Source organism: Ascaphus truei, chromosome 1 (genome assembly GCF_040206685.1).
Source record: "Ascaphus truei isolate aAscTru1 chromosome 1, aAscTru1.hap1, whole genome shotgun sequence".
NCBI classification, from domain to species: Eukaryota; Metazoa; Chordata; class Amphibia; order Anura; family Ascaphidae; genus Ascaphus; species Ascaphus truei.
Window position 1 is genome coordinate 475,661,954 of NC_134483.1, and position 24,991 is coordinate 475,686,944.

General features: G+C 45.4%; 1 protein-coding gene across 8 annotated transcripts in view; it reads right to left on the minus strand.

The window, feature by feature from the left end:
* NSUN7 (NOP2/Sun RNA methyltransferase family member 7) overlaps nt 1-24,991 on the minus strand; it is a 149,290-nt gene that overhangs the window by 121,589 nt on the left and 2,710 nt on the right. Inside the window, exon 1 of one of the 8 annotated variants that reach the window (XM_075567530.1) lies at nt 23,088-23,155. The exons of the other annotated variants lie outside the window; for them this stretch is intronic. The gene's annotated coding sequence lies outside the window, so the exon portion shown is untranslated. Of the gene's footprint in view, nt 1-23,087; nt 23,156-24,991 lie in introns of those variants that run through there. 8 annotated transcript variants of the gene reach the window in all.

Here is a 24,991-nt window from a genome sequence, read left to right on the forward strand (position 1 = left end):
CGCCATCTCATTGTATTGAGTGATGAACGCTACCTGGTTGTGACGTGTATTTATTGTTTCCTTCTTTTTGACCTCATATTGAAGTAAAGTGTCCCTATTTATCTCATTTACCTGATCAAAAGCCTCATTTAATTCAACCTCTCGATATTTTCTATTAATGAATTTTTGTTTTAGATCTTCTGCTTGTTTCTTAAAAATCTCGTCTTCTGAACAGTTACGTTTAAGACGTACCAATTGTCCCTTTGGAATGTTTCGCAGCCACTGTGGATTATGGTGACTATCCGCGCGCACATAGTTATTTGCCTGCACAGGCTTGAAAAAGGTTTTTGTGTGCAATATATCATCTTTGACATATATGTGGAGGTCCAAGAAATCAATGTGTTCAGTACTAAAACTACAGGTGAATTTTAAATTAAGGTGATTGTGATTTAAATATGTGCAAAAATCATTTAAAGAATCCTGAGTGCCTGACCAAATGAAAATCACATCGTCAATGTAGCGCCGCCAGAGCACCAGGTTTGCTCCTAGTGGACAGTTGTTCCAAATGAACTCCTCCTCCCAACTATCCATAAATAAGTTGGCATAACTAGGAGCAAACCTCGTACCCATGGCGGTACCACATTTCTGAATGTAATAGTGGGAATTGAAAGTAAAGTAATTGTGTGTTAAGATAAACCAAATACTTTCCATCAGGAAATCCCTCTTAGTGCGTGAATAGCCACTGGAGTGTTCCAGTTTGCGAGACACGGCCTGGCATCCTTGATGATGGTCAATAACTGTGTATAAGGATGTTACATCCGCTGTCGCAAGAATGTATCCTTGCTGCCATTTCAGATCTTTTAAAATTTGTAGCGTATGTGTCGTGTCTCGCAAATAGGATCTACCACCGGTGACTATAGGTTGAAGATGGTGATCTATAAATTGTGAAAGATTTGAAGTGAGGGAAGAAATGCCAGAAATAATAGGTCTCCCCGGAGGTGCAGTTAAATGTTTGTGAATTTTAGGTATAAAGTAAAATAACGGTGTACGTGGAAACTGAACAGATAGAAATTTAAACTCATCCTCACACAATGCCCCACTATCTACACCAGAAGTCAGCAATTCTCCCAGTTCGGCTTTGAAATGCACCAAAGGGTCACTGTTAAGGGGGAGGTATGTGGTCTCATCTCCCAGTAATCTCATGGACTCTTTTAGATAATACTCTTTGTCCATGACCACAATACCCCCACCCTTATCAGCCGATTTGATAACAATCGAGTCATTATTCTCTAGATCTTGGACTGCCTCTTTTTCTTTAATATTAAAATTATCTTTTTTGATTTTGTAAGTTCTGCATGAGTTCTCTAGATCCATGCTGACCATTTCTACAAAGGAGCTTACTAGATGTCCTTGCGCGAACTTTGGATAGAACGTGGATGCTTTTTTAAAAATCTTTTCTTGAGGCTCCGCAGTACTGCGTACCTCTTGAATGGGATTGGTTTGGTTAGTAATTTTATCCCTAGCAAAATATTTTTTCAAGGCGAGTTTGCGGGCAAATTTGTGAACATCTATGTAGAGATTAAAACTATTTGGTCCACAGACTGGAGCAAACTTAAGCCCTTTATTGAGTACTTTTTTCTCAATATCGGTGAGCTGGTACTGACTTATATTAAAGATATTCGGATACTCTTTTGTAGTTTTTAACCGATTTCTACTAGTACCTCCTCTTCTCCCTCGGGTCCTGTCTTTCTTTTTTTGTAGTTTAGTGGAGGTTGGATTTCTGATGCATGTTTGATTATTTCCACCTCTGGGAAGATGTGATCTCTTTCCTTCCTCCACTCTAAAAAAGAGAAATTTGATTTAATGGCTGGTGTGGGGAGTGGTGTATACGAGATGCTCTCCACATCACTCTCTGATCCTATATCCGACAGCAGTGTATATCTATTGCTGACCGGAATGGGAATTGATTGAGGTAATGTTAGTGCATCATATCGTTCCTTAGCTCTTTTTTGTTGCAGATATAGATTTTTATCATGCAAAGGTTGCTTAACCGGAACGAACGGTGTGGGAACCAGTACATTACTAGAGGATTTTTTTGGGGCATTATTAACTCCCTTTTGTATATATCTGCTCCTTTTAGCATTGGATTCTTTGGATCCTATCGTTACATTGGGTTTCTTATTATCTATATTCATAGCATTAATCTCCTTAGATTTCTTTGCCCAATCTCTCTGACAACCAGTGTCATAGTCTTGTTTATCCCTAAAAAAAATTTTTTTGTTGTTTAATTTGAACTATCTCTAATTCTGCCTGATCTAGCCTTTTCTTAATAATCGGTTCTAGAGCGAGCAACTCCTTGTTATCTTTATAGGGATCTAATTGGATCTTCATATCTAATATATGGCCATCCAATTCGGCTAGGGTTTTCCTCCGTTGATGCACCAAAAGCTTCATGAGAGAGAACGAACATTGGTCTAATATTTCATTCCATTCCCTCATGAAGCCCTCATTATGCGCATCTCCGGTGGGTTTTTTTCGAACCCTAAGCCCCCTAGGGATACGGTGATTTTCCAAATTAAACAACAAAAATTTTTTAGGGATAAACAAGACTATGACACGATATGATGCACTAACATTACCTCAATCAATTCCCATTCCGGTCAGCAATAGATATACACTGCTGTCGGATATAGGATCAGAGAGTGATGTGGAGAGCATCTCGTATACACCACTCCCCACACCAGCCATTAAATCAAATTTCTCTTTTTTAGAGTGGAGGAAGGAAAGAGATCACATCTTCCCAGAGGTGGAAATAATCAAACATGCATCAGAAATCCAACCTCCACTAAACTACAAAAAAAGAAAGACAGGACCCGAGGGAGAAGAGGAGGTACTAGTAGAAATCGGTTAAAAACTACAAAAGAGTATCCGAATATCTTTAATATAAGTCAGTACCAGCTCACCGATATTGAGAAAAAAGTACTCAATAAAGGGCTTAAGTTTGCTCCAGTCTGTGGACCAAATAGTTTTAATCTCTACATAGATGTTCACAAATTTGCCCGCAAACTCGCCTTGAAAAAATATTTTGCTAGGGATAAAATTACTAACCAAACCAATCCCATTCAAGAGGTACGCAGTACTGCGGAGCCTCAAGAAAAGATTTTTAAAAAAGCATCCACGTTCTATCCAAAGTTCGCGCAAGGACATCTAGTAAGCTCCTTTGTAGAAATGGTCAGCATGGATCTAGAGAACTCATGCAGAACTTACAAAATCAAAAAAGATAATTTTAATATTAAAGAAAAAGAGGCAGTCCAAGATCTAGAGAATAATGACTCGATTGTTATCAAATCGGCTGATAAGGGTGGGGGTATTGTGGTCATGGACAAAGAGTATTATCTAAAAGAGTCCATGAGATTACTGGGAGATGAGACCACATACCTCCCCCTTAACAGTGACCCTTTGGTGCATTTCAAAGCCGAACTGGGAGAATTGCTGACTTCTGGTGTAGATAGTGGGGCATTGTGTGAGGATGAGTTTAAATTTCTATCTGTTCAGTTTCCACGTACACCGTTATTTTACTTTATACCTAAAATTCACAAACATTTAACTGCACCTCCGGGGAGACCTATTATTTCTGGCATTTCTTCCCTCACTTCAAATCTTTCACAATTTATAGATCACCATCTTCAACCTATAGTCACCGGTGGTAGATCCTATTTGCGAGACACGACACATACGCTACAAATTTTAAAAGATCTGAAATGGCAGCAAGGATACATTCTTGCGACAGCGGATGTAACATCCTTATACACAGTTATTGACCATCATCAAGGATGCCAGGCCGTGTCTCGCAAACTGGAACACTCCAGTGGCTATTCACGCACTAAGAGGGATTTCCTGATGGAAAGTATTTGGTTTATCTTAACACACAATTACTTTACTTTCAATTCCCACTATTACATTCAGAAATGTGGTACCGCCATGGGTACGAGGTTTGCTCCTAGTTATGCCAACTTATTTATGGATAGTTGGGAGGAGGAGTTCATTTGGAACAACTGTCCACTAGGAGCAAACCTGGTGCTCTGGCGGCGCTACATTGACGATGTGATTTTCATTTGGTCAGGCACTCAGGATTCTTTAAATGATTTTTGCACATATTTAAATCACAATCACCTTAATTTAAAATTCACCTGTAGTTTTAGTACTGAACACATTGATTTCTTGGACCTCCACATATATGTCAAAGATGATATATTGCACACAAAAACCTTTTTCAAGCCTGTGCAGGCAAATAACTATGTGCGCGCGGATAGTCACCATAATCCACAGTGGCTGCGAAACATTCCAAAGGGACAATTGGTACGTCTTAAACGTAACTGTTCAGAAGACGAGATTTTTAAGAAACAAGCAGAAGATCTAAAACAAAAATTCATTAATAGAAAATATCGAGAGGTTGAATTAAATGAGGCTTTTGATCAGGTAAATGAGATAAATAGGGACACTTTACTTCAATATGAGGTCAAAAAGAAGGAAACAATAAATACACGTCACAACCAGGTAGCGTTCATCACTCAATACAATGAGATGGCGCCAAAAATTAAACAAATTATAAATAAGCATTGGCCTATTTTATTACAAGATGAAATATTGGCAGATATCCTTCCAAAAAAAGCCAATATTATATTTTCTAAGGCAAATAACTTAAAATCCAAATTAGCCCCCAGTTGTCCGGTGAACCAAAAAAAGCAGAAACTAGGAGGGAATGTAAAAGGTTTCTTCACCTGTGCAAAATGCGTAGCATGTTCATTTAGTAAAAACTCAAAAAAATTTACATCTAGTGTTACTAATAAGAGTTACCCTATATATAATTTCATCAACTGCCACTCCACATATGTTATATATTTATTGCAATGCCCTTGTGGCTTGCAATATGTGGGCAGAACAGGGAGAACATTCCAGAGACGTGTCTATGAGCATATTAACAACATTAAAAAGGGCTTAGTGACACATAGTGTCTCACACCATTTCTCTCTGTACCATGATCAAAATCCCAAGGGTCTTATCTGTCAGGCAATTGAACAAGTTGATGTTAACCCCAGAGGGGGGAGTAGACTCCAGCAGGCCAGTATACGTGAGGCTTACTGGATATATGAACTTAAAACTCTCTCCCCTAAAGGAATGAATATCGATTTTGAACTCAAAGCCTTTTTATAATTATTTATTTGCGTCATTCAATTTTAAGTCATTAATTCATTGTTCTGCCATTGTATATTTTTAATGTCTTTTTAAATGTCTTTTTAAATGTTTTTAATGTTTTTCCTCTCTTTTTTCTGTTATCCCAATTAATGTTATATGTTTGTAATGTATGTTGATTAGCAACAGGCCTTTATTTATGTGCTGTGATCTATTAGCCCTAAGTGGGGTTAATGCCAACTATCCAATTAACCAACCAGGACTTTGGACTGATGGTATATATACCATGGAGACTATTAGACAAGCACATCCCTTGAAAAAGTACGCGCATGCGGACGAAACGCGTTGGGAAGTTCCAAGTTTTTAGAGTGTTTCACTGTGTGGAAGAAGTCTGCAGTTCCTAAGGAGAAATCTGCAGTCTCTGAAAAGTGTTTTAAACCGAGGTGCGGCGACATTGCGGCTGCTGAGGAGGACTGGAGGACTGGAGACCTGTGAGCCGGTAGAGAAATTACAACGGAGGTGACGTCACGTCCGCCCAGAGGTCCCGTCATCTGAGTCACCAGCCTGGCATCCCAGTCACGTGTAGACGCCAGCCCAAGTGCTCCGGTCGCCATCTTGAGAGCCCAGCTGCACGCACCAGATCATTGCCTGTACCCTTCCAGCATTCTGTGAGTAGGGTTGTAATTTTACCCCTCCGGATGAGGTTCATGCACTTTCCACACAAATAAATTGCTTTTTATTATTATTTAGGCCGTGCTATTGTTTCATGTTTGTATGTCTAGTTTGTTGATTGTCATTATCTGTATATTATCTGTGTATTTCCCCCCCCCCCCCCCCCCTGTGTTGATTTACTGCACCATTATCTTTTTCTTTTCTTTTCTTTTTCCACATATGCACTGCTGAGTTGAAAATCATCACTATTCAGCATCCCAAGGACTGTATTTGGACTGTCACACCCTCCACTGGTCTGGTATTTACCCCCCTTTGGCGCCGGTTTAACCTTTTTTCTCACTGTATGCTAGGTGATAATGGTTGAAAGGCAGGGTTGCAGACCTGTCTAGGACATGTAAACGTGCTCACAAGTGATATTCTTTATAGGAGTGCACATAAAGGATTACACCTCCCTATACAAGGCCAACTACCCCCATGTATTCAACTGACCTCCAAACTTGGACTAAATTTAAACTCTCCTGGATAGGCAGCATCCAATCTATCAAAATTAATCTGTTGCCCAGATTACTATATTTATTCCAGACTCTCCGCATCCAAGTCATAAAATCAGACAGACATTCTCAAATTAGTCACTTCTCCCCAAATTTGTATGGAACAATCAGAAACCTAGAATCAACATATATCTTAACTCACCCGTCGAGAGCAAGAGGACTCGGACTCCCATGCTTATTGTCGTATTACAAAGCAGCACAGGTAAACCGGTGGGTGGCCTGGCATGCAAACCCCGCTCTCAGAAAATACGTTACCCTTGAATCATCTCAAATCCACCCTGTGGATATAGACAAGATACTCTGGCTTCCGCCAGGGATTAAACTACCCAACCATAAACGGTCTCCTACCATCTCTCAGTCCCTTAAATTACAGGACAAGCCAAAATGTAAATATAATCTTACGGCCTGAAACTCCATACTAACATCCCTATTTGAGAACCCAGACTTCCATCTGGGCCTTACTAAACAGGCATTCACCAATTTGATTAAAGACAATATTTTCAGAATAAGAGATTATAAACTCTGATGGCAAGATCACACAATTCAACCAACTGGTAAAAGAGAAGGGTATCCCATCAAGGGAGATATTCCGTTTCCTACAGATAAGAGCTTCGCAAGCGAAAAAGTCAACCCCACCTACTCTGAATTGGAATTTGAAACTGTGCGTCTAGAGGCAGCATCCCAACGGAACCAAACTTCAAGGTTATATGGTTGCTTTTTCCTCCTGGATATGGGGACCCAGAGCAAACTCAAGTTTACTGAGAGTTTGGGAGAGGGATATGGGAGAGGAATTGGAAAGCAATGATTGGGATGTCATCTTTAATGCTGTGGCCAGCTTCTCCCTATGTACAACAGTTAAAGAAAATGCATACGAGAAGGCGTTTGACAGAATTGATTGGCTGTTTCTCGACCAAACAATGCAAAAATTTGGATTCAGTGACTCGTTCCTAGAGGGAGTTCGAGCACTTTATCGCAGCCCATCCGCAACGGTCAAGTTACCAGGGGGGGCGGCAGAAAAATTTAAAATTAAAAAAATGGAACAAGACAGGGTTGCTCCCTGTCCCCTCTCCTTTTCACATTAACAATTGAGCCCCTGGCGTCAAAAATACGAGATAACACAAATATCCACGGCATACTAATTGGAAAAACAAATGATAAAATTTCACTATTCGCCGATATTATACTGACCTTAACGCACCCCCAAACCTCCCTCCCAAATCTCCACAAAGAATTAGCAGAATTTGGTAAAATATCGGGTTACAAAATAAACAGTGACAAATCAGAGCTCTAAATCTAAACTTAACGGACCCTGAAATAATACTACCGAAATCAAATTTTAATTACAAGTGGAGCCCCTCACACATTAAATACCTGGGAGTAAATGTGTCAAAGGATTACCGCTCCCTCTACAAACACAACTACCCAGCCCTATTTGAGAAAATCAAGAAGGACTTGGATAAATGGGAGGGTTACCAAATTTCCTGGGCCGGGAGAATGATCTCAGTTAAAATGAACATACTCCCTAGACTTCTGTACTATTTCCAGACCCTCCCGGTCCAGGTCCCTGGCTCCGAATTAAAAAACATACCAAATAGAATCTTTAAATTTATTTGGCGGGGGAAAAAAACCCAGAGTTGCCAGGTCAGTTCTGATGTCACCAAGGACGGAGGGGGGCATGGGAGTCCCAGATATCTTAAAGTACTATCAGGCAGCGCAATTAAGACAGGTGGTTAATTGGAATTCAGACCCTGACCAGCATTGTTGGCTAAAGATTGAGTCTCAGTACTCCCAAACGCCTTCTCTTCCGGCTTGTCTTTGGTCTATGGAAAGAGGGGACATGGCGGCCCACAAATTCAAACTGGGTGCGACGGAACACACTTGGGAAATATGGCTCAAAACCAAATTCCAACTTACGTCGCCAGGTTCGCAACTAACACCAATCTATGAATCCCAAAGTTCCCCCCCGGATGTAAGACGAAACAATTCGCGCAATTTAAGTCGAAAGGGATCAGAGCGGTTGCGGATCTGTTGAGCGATGGAAAAATCCTGAGTTTCCAAGATTTGCGCACCAAATTTGACGCTCCTGACTTGGAGACGTTTAAATATCTCCAAATTCGGCATTTCCTACAAAAAATATCCCCAACATTAAAATTCCCTCCTCTCACAAAATTTGAGAAATTATGGCGAACAGGCACATACCAAAAAGGCTTAATAACCACAATCTATGCTGGGATGGAGAACCCAGCGAACCCTCCCACACATGACTATATGCTCAAATGGGCCGCGGAATTGAACATGGTTATTGACAGAGAGGACTAGGAGGGAATCTGAGGCTCTGCTTCAGGAACTTCCATCTGTACCACAACCAAGGAAAATATATACAAAATATTGTATCACTGGTATCTTACTCCAGTGAAACGGAAACAAATCTACCCTCTGGCTTCAGACCTATGCTGGAGAGGCTGTGGACAAAGAGGGGACATGGCCCAAATCTGGTGGCTATGTCCAGAAATTCAGAAATTCTGGCTTATTATTCAAAATTTAATAGAAGAGGTCACAGACCTCACAATTACTCTGGATCCTCTGACCTACTTATTGGGCAGACCAATAGAGGAAATTGATCGCCCAATAAGGAAATTAATCTCCTTCATTCTGACAGCAGCAAGATGCTCGGTGGCGCTCTCATGGAGGAAGGTGACTCCACCCACAAAACAAAGCGTAAAATAAAAAAAGACTAAACGAAGTCATGCTTATGAAAAGGCTGACGGCCTTCCTCAAACGTTCAACAGAGGATTTCTATAAAATATGGGAACCGTGGCTGACGCATTGAAACCAATCGAGTTACTTCTCACTAAAACAAAATCAACAGAGGTTGGTCCCTAGAAAGGAACAAAGAAGGGCCCATGACCTGAGGAAGGGGAACCTCACCCCCCCCCCCCACCCCCTCCCTCTTTTCCTTCTCTGTTTCTCTCTACCTAGATCTGCGGACCAAGCTACGGTCCTGGAGGCTCGCCCTCCTCTCGGGCGACCGCCTCCAAAGGTCTCTTTTGAAGGAAAAATCTTTTACTGTATTGGACAATATGTGTACCGCAATGTCTGTAAGCTTTATCAATGTCCAATAAAACATTTGAGAAAAAAAAAATGCATACAAAGTTATGATGCGATGGTACAATAAATACCCCAATAACCGTATACAAGTATGTCCCGGGTTACTACCCCCTCTGTCCTAAGGCAGCGGTGCGCAAACTGGGGGGGCGCAAGATCATTTAGGGGGGCTCGGGCTGCGTGCAGGGAAACCTGGGGGCAGGCAGAGCTGTGCACGGGCGGCCAGAAGCTCCGTGCTGAGGCTGCTTCTCTGCTCTGTGTCTTGCAGAGGGGGCGCGGCTTTCCTTCTCTGCACACAGACATCCCCTCCTCCTCCTGTGTTGCCCGTCCCAGTTTTCAGCAGCATGGGGGACAGGAGCAGGCTTACAGTAGTACTTCCTTCCCCAGGTGAAAGTCTGTGGGTTTTAATTGTGTGTTGTGTCTGTGTTGTGTGTTGTGATGTGTGGTGTGATTGTGTATGTGGTTGTGATTGTCTGTCGGTGTTATGATTGAGTGTGTGTATATGTGTATGTGGTTGTGATTGTGTGTGTGTTGTGAGTATGTGTGTGTTACGCCGGTGCTGCCCGCAGACCAGACCCGTCCCCAGAGCTGAAGGGGGAAGTGGTAATACACGCACCCGCAGCAAAGGGAGCGTGTCCGGAGTGTGGTATGAAGCGTTGCCAGGTCAGGTGTAGTAAGGTAGACAATACTTGCCGGTACCGGTTGTAGAGATAGAGTGAAGGATGCCTCGCCGAAGTCAGGGAGTGGAGAGTGGAGATAGGTCGTTGTCCAAGCCGTGTTCAAGGGCTTACCAGAGTGAGCGTTGTCCAAGGAGTGCCGAGATTGAGAGCCAGAGGGGGTAGTCGTACAAGCCGCGTCAGAACCTGTGAAAACACTGAGAGAATCCAGAAGTACTTCCATACAGAGACTATGTCGAGCAAAGACTGAGAGCAGAGAGGGGCTAGATAAAGCAGGAAGGTCCAATTAGGAACGGAGGCGGGACAGGAAGAGCTACCGGGACACACTGCAGATTGGTGCAGGCATAACAGGCCAGGTGAGTCTTGTTGGTAACCTGAGTATGCCCGTGCAGTGTGCGGGGGCGGAGCCTGAGTTCCGGGGGACGGGAACAAGAGTGTGCAGACTGAGCGTGCTCCGTAACTCGTGTACGCGCGTGAACCGAGCCAGTGGATGGTGCAGGTGTGCGTGCAGGAGGGCGTGGTCGCGCCCGCCGCTGAACAGAAGAATCGCCGAGGGGAGTGATCCCACGACGGCGGCAGGGGCGAGGAGCCGTGGAGGCCGGTAAGGCAGGTTTGTTTTGTGTGTCCAGGGACTCCCTGCGGGAAGGGGGTGCTTTGTGTGGGGAGCGTGGAGAACGCCGATTCCTGACAGTACCCCCCTCTTCAGGAACGGCCTCAGGACGATCCAAGAACGGTTTCTCTGGAAACTTTTTCCTGAAGGACTTAAGAAGGGCTGGGGCATGAATGTCCTTTGAAGGTACCCAGGATCTCTCTTCAGGGCCAAAGCCCTTCCACTGCACCAAGAACTGGAGGTGACCCCTGGATAGTCGAGAATCCAAAAGAGAGTGAACTTCATATTCCTCATTATTTTGTACAGTAATGGGATCCGGTTTACGAGTCTGATCCGGAAAGAAGTGACTGGAGATAAATGGTTTTAAGAGGGACACAGGAAAGACATTGGGAATCTTCATACTGGGTGGTAGTTGGAGCCGGAATGCCACGGGATTGATTTGTTCGCAAATAGGGAAGGGACCCGGGAACTTAGGTGCCAGTTTAGGAGATGGTACCTTGAGGTGGATATTCTTAGAGGAGAGCCATACCAAATCCCCTGGTTTGTAACTGGGCGCCGAACGACGACGACGATCGGCCTGTAGTTTCGATCTGCGGGAGGAGTTGAGAAGGGTAGACTGAATCCTGGACCATGCGGTTTGGAGGGAAGAAATGCGTTCATCTACGGCTGGTACTCCAGAAGGGATGTTGGGGATGGGAAGACAGGGAGGATGGAACCCATAATTTATGAAGACGGGTGACTCCCGGGTGGACTCGTTTTTTGCAGAATTGACGGCATACTCTGCCCAAGAGAGGAGTTGAGCCCAATCATCCTGGAAATCGGATATGAAACATCTCAGGTACTTCTCCAGGGATTGATTGATTCTCTCCGTTTGTCCATTGGACTGAGGATGATAGGCGGAAGAGAAAGAAGAAGAGATGCCCAATCTCTTTGTGAAAGCTCTCCAAAATTTGGATACGAACTGAGAACCTCTGTCAGAAACAATGGACTAAGGGATCCCATGAATCCGTAAAATCTGCTCCGTAAAGATATCAGCAAGGGCGGGGGAGGTGGGTAATCCTTTAAGTGGAATGAAATGGGACATCGAGAACTTGTCCACGACCACCAAGATAGTGTTCATTCCTCTGGACCTGGGCAACTCCACGATGAAGTCCATCGAAATGTGGGACATGGGGCGGTCGGGAACTGGAAGGGGTAACAGAAAACCCTGAGGCTTTTGACGGAGAGTCTTGCTTTGAGCGCACATGGGGCAGGCGCGGGTAAACTCCAGAATATCTTGAGACATCCTTGGCCACCAGAAATTCCGACGAATGAGATCAGTAGTCTTCTTAAAACCTGGATGACCTGCAGATTTAGAGGAGTGACCCCAAGACAGGACCTCTGGAACAAATTTGGAAGGTACAAAGAGTTTGTTGTCGGGAACGACCAAGTCCTTGGGAATGCGTCTCTGGGAGTGCAAAATCTTGTCAAGATTCTTGAAAAAAGACGTGGCGAGAATCCTCTCATGCGGAAGGATAGTCTCCAAAGATTCCTCTGGCCTCTCTTCAGAAGAATGTATACGGGAGAGTGCGTCTGCCTTTACGTTCTTGGTCCCGGGGATATAGGAAAGGTGAAAATCGAATCGAGAAAAAAAAAAAAGAGCCCAACGAGCCTGTCGTGGACCAAGGCATCGAGTGTTCTCTATGTAAAGAAGGTTTTTGTGGTCCGTGAGAATAGTAAACGGCTCTATTGACCCCTCCAGCAGGTGTCTCCACTCTTGAAGAGCCATCTTCACGGCTAGAAGTTCCCTGTTACCCACGTCATAGTTCCTCTCGGCAGACGAGAATTTCTTGGAAAAATATGCACAGGGATGTAACTTATCTTGGGGCGTGAGTCTCTGAGAAAGAACGGCACCAGCGCCGCAATCAGAAGCGTCGACCTCCAGGACGAAGGGAAGTTCAATGTTGGGATGACGGAGAATAGGTGCGGATATAAAGGCTTCCTTGAGTGTCTCGAAGGCAGAGATGACCTCGGATGACCAAGCAGAAGGATCAGCTCCTTTTTTGGTGAGCGCAGTAAGGGGTGCCACAATGGTGGAAAAACTGCGTATAAACTTACGATAATAATTAGCGAACCCTAAAAAAAGTTGTATGGCTTTGAGAGAGTTGGGTCTTGGCCATTCAGTGACTGCTTGAAGTTTACCGGAGTCCATCATAAAGCCCTCATCGGAAATTATGTACCCCAGGAACGGAGTAGAGGTCTGATGAAAGGTGCACTTCTCCAGTTTGGCGTACAAATGGTGTTCACGGAGACGGGAAAGGACGTAGGAAGTGTGGCGTATATGGTCCTGGAGATCTTTGGAAAAAAATCAGGATATCATCCAAGTATACAATAACAAAAATATTGAGTACCTTACGAAAGACGTCGTTGATGAAATCCTGGAAGATAGCGGGAGCATTACATAAGCCGAAAGGCATTACCAGATATTCGTAGTGTCCACTACGCGTGTTGAAGGCCGTCTCCCATTCATTCCCCTTCCTGATGCGAACCAAGTTATAGGCACCACGTAGATCCAACTTGGAAAAAATCTTGGCCCCCTGTAATTTATCGAACAGTTCAGTAATAAGGGGAAGGGGGTAACGATTTTTAATAGTTATGTGGTTTAAACCCCTGTAGTCGATGCAAGGCCTCAACGACCCGTCCTTTTTCTTGACGAAGAAAAACCCAGCCCCTGCTGGGGAATTGGAGTGACGAATAAAGCCTTTCTTGAGATTCTCCTGGATATATTCATCCATAGCGTGAGATTCTGGTAACGACAAGGGGTAGGTCTTGGATTTGGGTAGGGAGTAACCTGGAACTAGGTCGATCGGACAATCGTATGTCTTGTGTGGCGGCAAGAGGTCTGACTGTACCTTATTGAAAACGTCCCGGAATTGATGGTAAACGGAAGGTAGAATAACTTCGGGAACAGAGGTATTGGCCAGCAGTTGACGAGTCTCGTCTGACCTCGGCCTCCAGGAAATGGGAGCAGAGGAAGTCCAGTCAATGAGAGGATTGTTAAGCTGTAGCCAAGGAAGACCAAGGGTGATGGGTATCCCAAGAGCGTGAATGGCATCGAGAACTAAGGTCTCCTTGTGCAGATGTGAGGACAGTAGCAAGGGAGCCGTCTCTAAGGAGATGTGGGCCGGTGTAAGAGGACGTCCATCGATACCGACGAGTGCGATGGGAACCTTCTTTCTCACGAGTGGTATGCGGTTTTACCTGGCGAATTCAAGATCCACGAAGTTTCCTCCAGCTCCTGAGTCAATGAAAGCGGCGGTAGAAGTCTTGAACTTATCGCCTGAAAGGGAGACTGGAAATGTAAGTTTCTTAGGGAGTTCACCTTTAGAAAGGGGACGTGGAGACATTACACCCAGAGAGAGCCCCTCTGTACTCACTGGGTGTTCCCGTTTCCCGGACGCAGTGGACACTCCCGAACCAGATGTTCCATGGATCCGCAGTAGAAACACAATCCCCCGGCGTGGCGGAACTGCCATATCGGTGTGCGGATGCGTTGTAACCCCAATTGCATTGGCTCTGGCAGCTCCAGTGCAGGACGAAGAGATATGGTAGCACTTGGGGGAGCAGAAGTGTTGCTGGGAGTACTGGAGAACGGAACTTGAAAGTTATGGAAGCGAGTGCGCTGACACTCAGAGCGGCGTACCTGGATACGTTGATCCACTAGGACAGCCAAATCAATGAGGACCTCCAATTGATCCGGCCTGGATTGGCGAGAGAGTTTGTCCTTGATGGGATCTGCCAGGCCTTGCCAGAATACGGAGACAAGAGCCTCTTGTCCCCAGTTAGTCTCGGCTGCTAGAGTCCGGAATTCCACAGCATACTGTGTCACCATTCGCCGTCCCTGAGTGATCTGGAGGAGAGAAACAGATGCCATCTCCCGACGAGCGGGAGAATCGAATACTCGTTGAAACTCGGCTTTAAATGCCGGGTAATCTTGGGTAAGGTCAGAACGTCGCTCCCAAACCGGGGAAGTCCAAGCCAGGGCGCTGCCAGTGAGGAGGTTATAAATGTAGGCTACCTTCTTGCGATCAGTATTGTAGAGATGGGGGGCCATTTCAAACTGCACCTCACACTGGTTTAGGAAACCCCTACAATCTTGCGGTTCACCTGCATAAGGCTTGAGGGGAGGAATCCTTACATCTGAGCTGATAACTGCGCTTGCGGAGTGGGGGCTTACATCTGGCGGGGTCGCGGTCGGTACCCTGTCTGAGAGTACTGCGACCTGGCGTGTAAGTGCCACAATTTGATCCGCCATGGCCTGGTTTTGCTGAAGCAGATTGGAGAGAAACTGTTGAAGTTCGGTCTGGTCTGCGTCTTGTGGGCTCGACATAATGTTACGCCGGTGCTGCCCGCAGACCAGACCCGTCCCTTGAGCTGAAGGGGGAAGTGGTAATACACGCACCCGCAGCAAAGGGAGCGTGTCCGGAGTGTGGTATGAAGCGTTGCCAGGCCAGGTGTAGTAAGGTAGACAATACTTGCCGGTACCGGTTGTAGAGATAGAGTGAAGGTTGCCTCGCCGAAGTTAGGGAGTGGAGAGTGGAGATAGGTCGTTGTCCAAGCCGTGTTCAAGGGCTTACCAGAGTGAGCGTTGTCCAAGGAGTGCCGAGATCGAGAGCCAGAGGGGGTAGTCGTACAAGCCGCGTCAGAACCTGTGAAAACACTGAGAGAATCCAGAAGTACTTCCATACAGAGACTATGTCGAGCAAAGACTGAGAGCAGAGAGGAGCTAGATAAAGCAGGAAGGTCCAATTAGGAACGGAGGCGGGACAGGAAGAGCTACCGGGAGACACTGCAGATTGGTGCAGGCATAACAGGCCAGGTGAGTCTTGTTGGTAACCTGAGTATGCCCGTGCAGTGTGCGGGGGCGGAGCCTGAGGTCCGGGGGATGGGAACAAAAGTGTGCAGACTGAGCGTGCTCCGTAACTAGTGTACGCGTGTGAACCGAGCCAGTGGATGGTGCAGGTGTGCGTGCAGGAGGGCGTGGGCGCGCCCGGCGCTGAGCAGAGGAATCGCTGAGGGGAGTGATCCCGCGACGGTGGCAGGGGTGAGGAGCCGTGGAGGCCGGTAAGGCAGGTTGTTTTGTGTGTCCAGAGACTCCCTGCGGGAAGGGGGTGCTTTGTGTGGGGAGCGTGGAGAACGCCGATTTCTGACTGTGTGTTGTGAGTGCATATGTGTTGTGTCTGCCGGTTGTGATTGTATGTTGTGTGTGTGCTGTGTCTGTGTTGTGATTGTGTGTATGTGTGTTGTGATTAAATGCAGCGGGGTGCAAACTGGGGGGCATACGGTCTCCAAAGCTTTGCGCTTCGGGAGACAAACAAAATTGACTTTGAAGCGTGCTCAGCAGCAGTCAATGCACACACACACACACACACACACACAAAAATGGCCCCGATCCATGCCGCCCCGCTCATGCTTGCAAAATTATGCAGGACACCCTGTGCTCATGCTTGGAGAGTTGGTGATGTCACCACTCTCAGCGGCAGCGTGGACGCAGCTTAATTTTGCAAGCGCCAGCTGTTGAAATAAGTAGACATATTTGTATTTACATTGTATATCGTTTAATAAAGGTTTTTTTTTTTTTTTCACGTGATTGATTACATCAGGCAGGAGGGGGCCCGAGAAATATCATGGATGAAAAGGGGGGCTCAGCATAAAAAGTTTGCTCATCCCTGTCCTAAGGGATGCGTTAGAATAGCCTCCTTCCTCCGCATGTGCTGGCCCTGTCCTCGAATCTCAGGCCTATGGCAGCAGATACGAAATTGGCTGCAACTAATTCTAAATAGGGATATTCCGCTGGACCAATGGCTTTCTTTTAAAAAGACCCCTCCACAATCAAATCGAGAGCAGAAAACAAGCCAGTGGCGCACATAGCCACTAGGTGCGAAATTGCTGGGCTGTGGAAGTAAGATAAAATATCAACCTTACCGAGCAAAAGAGCCAAGGTTTTTGGTTTCTCTGCCAAATGGAGAAGTTCACCAGTTTTCTAAATGATACTTGTCAAAACTTCCAAAAAACGTTTGGTAGCCATGGCTCTTCTACGCACGTAATTCCCAGCTGAACCCAGACACAATTCTGTTGTATCTAATCTCCCTCGGGCCATGGTTTCTCAGGTGTCAGTGGAGTAATCAGGTTGGAATTGGCCAATCCTTTACACAAAAAGTATACATAACTCAAAGTCCCCTTTGCAGAAGTACGGTCCCTCACATGGTCCTCACCTGGAATATGGTTGTGTTTAAGAATATTCGATTTGTATAATGTGATGCAATGGCAACCCCCACCCCTCGTCCAACCCCCCATTCCTCTTCTCCATCCTTCCCCTCATGTTTAAAGATGTTGTAAAAATCCCCCCCAAAAAAAAACAAACAAAAAAAAAAAACACACAACGTAATTGCTTTACTTAAAAGCAGCAATCCCCACTCATTTTTTTGCAGGTTCTAGATATACTTACCGGTTAAACGTTACAGTGTTTATGTCTCCCTCCAAGGGAAACAAAATGCCTGCCAAGTCTTGCGTCAATAGTTGCAGCTTCCTATTGGACGACCATTAAAATTCCTTTAAAAGCCCAGGAAGTAATACCAGAAACTTCACCAGTAAGGCCGCGATTATAGTGGCTGCGCGCGCCGTGAACAAAAGGCTGTACGTCTATAAGACAGGCAATAGAGCGCGCAACCGCAATGCAGCACGAACGATTCTCGGACAGATTATCGCGCGATGGCCGGGTCACATGCGTGGTTCAGCCAATGAGGGCAAACCGCTCACGTGACTGCCACGCCTCCACCACACCGCCGCCACCTCAGTGCAGGTGCCACTATAAAACGCGGCCTAAGCATTTCAGGAAGTGAGGGAATCACTAGAGTAGAAATTATCAGGAGTCAGAGTCAAAAGGACCATTCAGTTTCAATCATGTAAACCAAATAGGGGATTATTAAGAGTGTTTGCAGCTTTAGGTTATATTTTTTCTTTTACCGTCAAAATAATGATTTTTAAAAACAGAGAACCAGTCAGTGGGTTCTTAAAAATTACAGTGGATCCAAGTCAATTACTGTAAAAGGTTTCGTTCAACTTTATCCCATTGCCTGCCCATTGAAGCAACAAGCAGAAGGGAGGGGTCACCTTTGCATCACATTATACAAATTGAATATTCTTAGACAAAACCATATTCCAGGTGAGGACCATGTGAGAGGGGCCGTACTTCTGTAGTAGTGTAGTAGGCTGTCTGAGCTCAGCCTTAGGGCTTTTCTATAGTGCGCGCACACGGCAGTTATAGATGGCTGAGGTTAGCCAGCCTTTCTGTAATAGGACCGTGAGTGTGCATCCGGCCGGCAGGGGGGGGGGGGGTGGAAAGACGGAGAAAATAAAGATTTTGCGCCACTACCGCCGCTGAAATGTATGTGTGCAATGTTAATAAATATATTTTATTTTACCAATGTGTTTTATTTAATAATTACACACACACACAAAAAGCGTGCGGCGTGTGCATTCGCACAGGCGCTCACGCTCGGCCACACACTATATTACAAGCCTTACTCTTCCTTAAAAGAGACAGCCATAAAGCACTTGCCATCCACATGTAATCACTTTAAGCAGGCGATAGTCATTGGCTGATTGCCTGAACACTTAACCATTTTGGTATCCCAGTGCTGTTCCATTAAGAGCACAAGAGCCGGCACACACAACACTATCATTCCTAGATAAGTATGGGGGGTTGCTCAGGGAGTAGATCAATCCCTCTGTCCTTCCAGAGAGTAGCTTGAATGATGCAAAGAGAAGGAGAACTTCAGGCCAGCGGGGGAAGGACCTTAGAGTAAAAATATCTGTAGCATTTTGTGACACTGTACATTTTGGATCGAAAAAGGTTAATTTTCTCATAAACGGTGTTACTATGTGCATCATGTAGTTACTTGGAAGGGAACCACAAAAATTTAACAGGAACTATATTACCTGCTGCACCAACCTATGAAAAGCAAAATAACCCTCATAAAAAGGTTTCTGAAAATGCAAACTATTTATATACCTTTAGTTCTGTAGCAATGTCACAAAAATGTATTACAATATTTGTCATGACAGATGCTTTTGTAGCAGTTCTACAATTAATTGCAGCTGCGATTGGGATTTAGAATGAAATGAGGGGTCCATAAATGTCAAAGCACATACATTTCTACATTTCAACAGATACCAAAAGGCATAATGAAATAGGAGCAAATCGTATTATAACCATATGCTTTTCTTCTGCTCAAAGAAGTGTGTGGGTATAATTACAGACCAAGCAAGGGAAACCTAAACCGGTAAGGTGCGATTGCACTTAGGATCAAAGTTAATTATTTATTTTTCTTCAAAAGTCAGACAAGCAAAAAGCATACTCAAATCATTTTCAAACGTTTGACATTTTTCATTCGTTTTCATCCCACTGGGCAACCTTAATGGCAGATGTGATGTCTTTACTCTTGTTTACTCCATTCAACCGAAAAGAAAAATCAGGATTTATTAACAGGCCTTTTTTTTAAATGTCAGGCTATGCTTTCAGAAAATAATTTAAATACATTATACAGTACTTGTCCGATTGTTTAAATCATCATTACCGCAGTGGTAACTTATCGTAATTGCTTCACTAAGTGGGAGTGCATGTTATATAAAACAATACACAGACATACCCCGCATTAACGTACGCAATGGGACCGGAGCATGTATGTAAAGCAAAAATGTACTTAAAGTGAAGCACTACCGTTTCCCACTTATCGATGCATGTACTGTACTGCAATCGTCATATACGTGCATAACTGATGTAAATAACGCATTTGTAACAGGCTCTATAACCTCCCGCTTGCGCACAGCTTCGGTACAGGTAGGGAGCCGGTATTGCTGTTCAGACGTGCTGACAGGCGCATGCACGAGCTGCCGTTTGCCTATTGGGCGATATGTCCTTAAAGTGAGTGTCCTTAAACCGGGGTATGCCTGTACAGAGAACTGCATTACAGATGACGGTTAAGCCATTGTACAGCATAGCTAGTTTATTTCAAATCAGAGTACACTTCAGAAATATTCTGCAATGTGTCATCACACACAGGACTGAGAGGCAAGGCCGCCAACAGGGGGGGACAAAGGGCACTGGCGTCCCGGGCTCCGTGGGTCAGGGGGGCCCGGCCGCCCGGGGCCCCTGCACCAGTTCTTTAAATAAATTTAAAAAAAGGATAGCAGGGCCCGCTCCCAACGTAGGACGGACGGGGAAGTACCAGCTAGTCTTCTGCGGCCCGCTCCCAACGTTGGACGGAGGGGAAGTACCTGCTCCTCCTGTGGCCGTCTCCCCCCCCCTCCCCGCAGCCAGCTTCCCGCGCGCCCCCCGAGCCCACCTTCCGTGCCCCCAAGCCCCCCCCTCCCCCGAGCCCACCTCCCGTGCCTCCTCCCCCAGAGCCCACCTCCCTCGCCCCCTCCCGGGCAGCTGCCGCGGGGATATCGGGGGCAGGAGGGGGAGGGGGCAGGAGGTGGAAGGGGAAGCGTCCGGCGTCAAGGTAACCCCTTGTAACCCCATTCGGTCACTGTCTCCCACCCACCCAGCCAGTCACTGTCACCCACCGTCACCCACCCAGTCATTCACCCACCGTCATCCACCCACCAAGTCATCCACCCGCTCACCCATCCAGGCAGGCAGACATGTCTTTTATTGAAAATATAAAAATAAACAGGTTGCATTGAAATGTTTTTTTTCTGTATCACAATAAGAAAACAGTTAAGTAAAAGTTGCACGCTAAAAGATATTTTTGTGTGGTAGTTGCGCTATGGGTTCTGGGCGGGGGGGGGGGGGGATGGGGCCTGCTCCTTTCATTTGTCCCGAGCCCTATGATTTCTGTTGGCGGCCCTGCTGAGAGGTCTTGTAATACATTGCAGATAACATTGTCTTCTGTAGCACTATAGTGAACACAGAGCTCTGCATAGATTTACAGCTTACATACCAATATTTAGCATCTGATGCACAGGGAGACCACGTGACTTGCAAAAGGGCTTTAGATCAGGGGGTGACCAACGCCAGTCCTCAAGTGCCAACAACAGGTCATGTTTTCAAGGTATCCCTGCTTCAGCACAGGTAGCTCAATAAGTTGTTCAGTCAACGGGGATATCTTTAAAACCTGACCTGTTGGTGGCCCTTGAGAACTGGAGTTGGCAACTCCAGATCTAGATGACACTGGGTTAATCAGTTTTGAAGCCTCGCATACTACCACTAGATTATTCCTTTACATCTAGCAACTGAATTACATATTTTTAACACGGAGAGAGAGTATGTTTTACTCTTTAATTGGACCACACCTTTGCACATCACTATTCAGCTGTTAAACTGATTTGGAAAGAACATGTTGACTAGGATGAATGCACACTACTGACAGAAAATAAATTAGAAACAAACCAGTCAGGCTTCAGTAAACCAAAAGAAGATCTGTGAGATTTATTGTAATTGTTATTTTCCCAAGTGAAAGACTCCCACTTGTTTTATGGCTAAAAAGAAATAAATGATGGAGGTGTTGCTTTTGGTAATGAAGCACAGCACTTCCATCCAGGAGGTCTGAACTTTTCCCATAACGGACCAAATAGTTTATTTCATATCACTGCACCTTAGCCTATGCCGCTAGAACACATTAGGGGAGGATGATTTAGTTCCATTTATCATCAGTACCTCCACCCGCATCTCTGCTGTAGGGGGGGGGGGTCTATTTGCTACTCAGCTGTATACCCTTCACCTCAGACAACAGCCACCACAAATGCAGCCTCCCAAGTGTCTCCTCAATATGCTTCACCTTCACTGCTCCTGTCCACTGGCCAGTCTTGGGCAAGGCAAGCAAGGGGGGGGGGGTTTGCCTTTGGCCCCACGCCGTCTGGGTACCCTCTCTCCCTCCTTCTGTCGGCGCCGGGATCCAAATTCCGTCCGACAGGACAGGGGAAAGCTTCAGAGTAATCAAATAGGTGCAGGACCGCACCGCTGCTCACGCCAAGGGGGCACGATGTGTGTGTAGTTGGGGGAGGAGTGTGAATGTCCGTGTTCCTGCAGGGGGTCTAACTTATGCAGAGGGGTGTTACCTTATGCAGAGGGGCCTTCCTTCTGGAAGGGCTCCACTGCTAGCATGCCTCCTTAAGTCCCGACAAATAAGGCCGGCCCTGCTCCCAGCTATTTTTGGGGGGGATGGGTCTGTTTGCTACTCAGCTCTGTATATCTCACTGCAGGCGCTCTTAGAAACACCCGAGTTACAGCAAAGGTGGCAACAGCCAAAAAGTGTCAGACGTTTGCTGCGGTTACAGCAGCTTTGTTATTTGGTAAAATATTTCAAATATATATTGAAGCCTTTCCATCTTTACCCTGCTTCACAGGTCTATCTCCGTACAACCCCACTTCTTCCCCAATGCCAACTCCTTCAAATAACAAGCAGCTATGCGACACACACCAACCTTCTTACCCCCTGCACCTTATGTTTCCACTTACCCAGGGCCGCAGACAGATTTCCCGAAGCCCATGACTAGAGTTTCAACCACTCCCCACGCCATGTTGGCAGCCTTGCAAGCACGCCCCCCCCCCCCTTTACACCTCCTTGCGAACCTCATCTATCCCCGCCCCTCTCACGAACCCCTTCCTCTCCCGATGCATTTCTCTTTCCCCCCCCTCTGTATCTCACTCTTTGCAAAGATGACTTAATTACCCTCCTCTCCCTCAATGGACACACACACACACACACAATACCGCTTTTCCCCTAACACACCTCACCTTTGAGGTGGTCTGAGGCCTCTGGTGCCCCCGTTTACCGCAGCTCCCTAGGTGCTGCCAAGCCTCTCACCCATGCCGGGTCTCCCTCTCTGCGAGAACGGGCCTCTCTCCCGCCGGTGCGCTCTGAAAGCTGGGCCTGCCCAGAAGTTGCGCTCAGCTTCCAGCGCGAGAGTCCCAGCCTGGCAGAGAGGGGCCATAGCAGCTGGGGAGAGCTCGGCTGCCGGCAACCAGAGGCCTTGCAGCTGGCCGAAGAAATTGGGTCAGGCCCAACTTCCAGCGCCGGCCGGGCCCCCCAAAGCCTTCAGGCCCGGGACCCTTGTCCTGGTTCTCTCCCCCGTCCTGTCAACAACCCTGCACTTATCCCTCCTTATAGATTGCAAGCTCCTTGGGATAAGGCCCTCCTTACCTACTGTAAAAATGTATGTTAACATTTGATACTTTGATTTTGTCTTCAAACACTATTGTACTGCGCTACGGAATATGTTGGCACATTTTAAATAAATGATCATTTACTGTACCTCAAATTATATGTGTTCCAGCTCCAACACCTGTAGTACTGCCGAGATCATCACGTGTAATAGATTGGTCATCCAGTGACTGAATGTCTTTATTAACCTCTTTGGTGTCTGCACAATTTAATAGAAATGACAGCAGACCGACCGTAAATAATTTTATCGTGAACTGGAAATTAAAAGATGTGACCAGGATTCCCCACATCTGTGTGGCATTTTAAATTGCGATTTTTTTATAGGGTAGGGCAAACCCAAAGTGCCTTCTCTCTCTCATGTTTGGTTCTGTGACATCCATCACAATACAGATGAGGACAAGGTTGGAGGAAACAGGAGAGAGAAAAGTAGAACTCACTGCATAAAAACTTACATTTGCCCATGTTGCATATGACACTGGTTGTAGAGCACTGACTGTATGAAAGAAGTTAGGATAGACATTACAATATGCTGGATGCCCAGTTTGAACACCATCTCTCCCATTTAAAAAAAGCATAAGTTAATTAACCCATAGGTCTCAACTCTTAAGAAGCTTACTGATAGTGTTGTTTGTTTACCAGTTGATAGCCATAAACGTTGCAGGATTAGCATTTACTCCTCTGAGCAAAGTTACATGATGGCGATTTCATTTTTTCTTCTACAGATGCATTACCACCCCCAAAAATTGACATTCTGCAATAATATACTAAAAATACTGATTTCTTCTAGAAATGTAAAAAGCATCTTAAGCAAAGAAAAAGAGCATAAAAACATTGGGGTTCTCCACAAATTATATAGTCAAATACTCCAATTCCCTTCCAAAAGATTTTCAATATGAAGTTAAGTCAGTGACTTTCTTCTGCGTAAGGAAAACCCTCCGAGTGGTGTTATTTGATGATACCTTATGGGCAGAATGCCTAACAGAACAAAACACGCAAAAGTTATAGCATACACATTAGATTGAAAGCTTTTTTTTAAAGGGAGATATTAATTGTCTGTAGACATGTATCTATAGTAGTGTGAGCAATGTCCGTCCAGCACAATAACAATTAATACTATTTAATTAGGAGAGTACAGAGATACCGGAAGGGCTGCTAAACAGTACCTAACAAAATACAAAGAAATAATTAGGAAAACAAAATCTTCACTCAGACTGATTCTACCAAATGGTTACCTAAACCTGTGGTGCTCAAGCAGAGATATCCTTAAAACCTGACCTGTGGGGGGGGGGGGAGGCTTGATCACTGGAGTTGAGCACCCCTGAAATAAATAAACCGTGCCTGTCTAAACTAAAGTAGATCCCCATGGCATGGGTGATGTCGCTACGTGGTCTGTCTTCCACTTCCAAAGTCTTTTAGAAGCCATTGACACAGAAATAATTAAAAAACAATTATGTTACCAAACGAGAAAACATACGAAAGAGACAAAATAAGTAAAGCACAATCTCACCCACCAGCAAAGTGATGTTACCTGCTGTCACCAAACTCCTGGGTGCCAAATAACACACAACTCACAGGAAGCGGTTAATAAAGCCCAATCTTACATCTGTAATTAGATACCCGGTTTTCCCTCACCTATTGGATGCCCAATGAAATGCAAAAACAATGCGGAACAATGATTAAGAGACAGCAATCTCCTCTGACTATGTTTACTGATGGCCAACCACTTCCAAAAGCAAATACCCAACAACAAAAACCATCAACACAAAATAATTACGGGAGCACAATCTCAGTCCACCCTCCTTCTCAGAGCAATGTTGTTATTTAAAAGAATAAACCCTTGTTAAAGATATTAGAGTTATTAATGCAGGGAAGCTGCACGTTGTGTCCTTGCCTTTGCCCGTGTCTCCGATCATCTATGAGCGACCTCGGAGCCCCCCCTTTTAAGGCCTCGGCCAGGGTGACGCTGAGCGGGCGGGCTTACGCTGGCCGCTATTA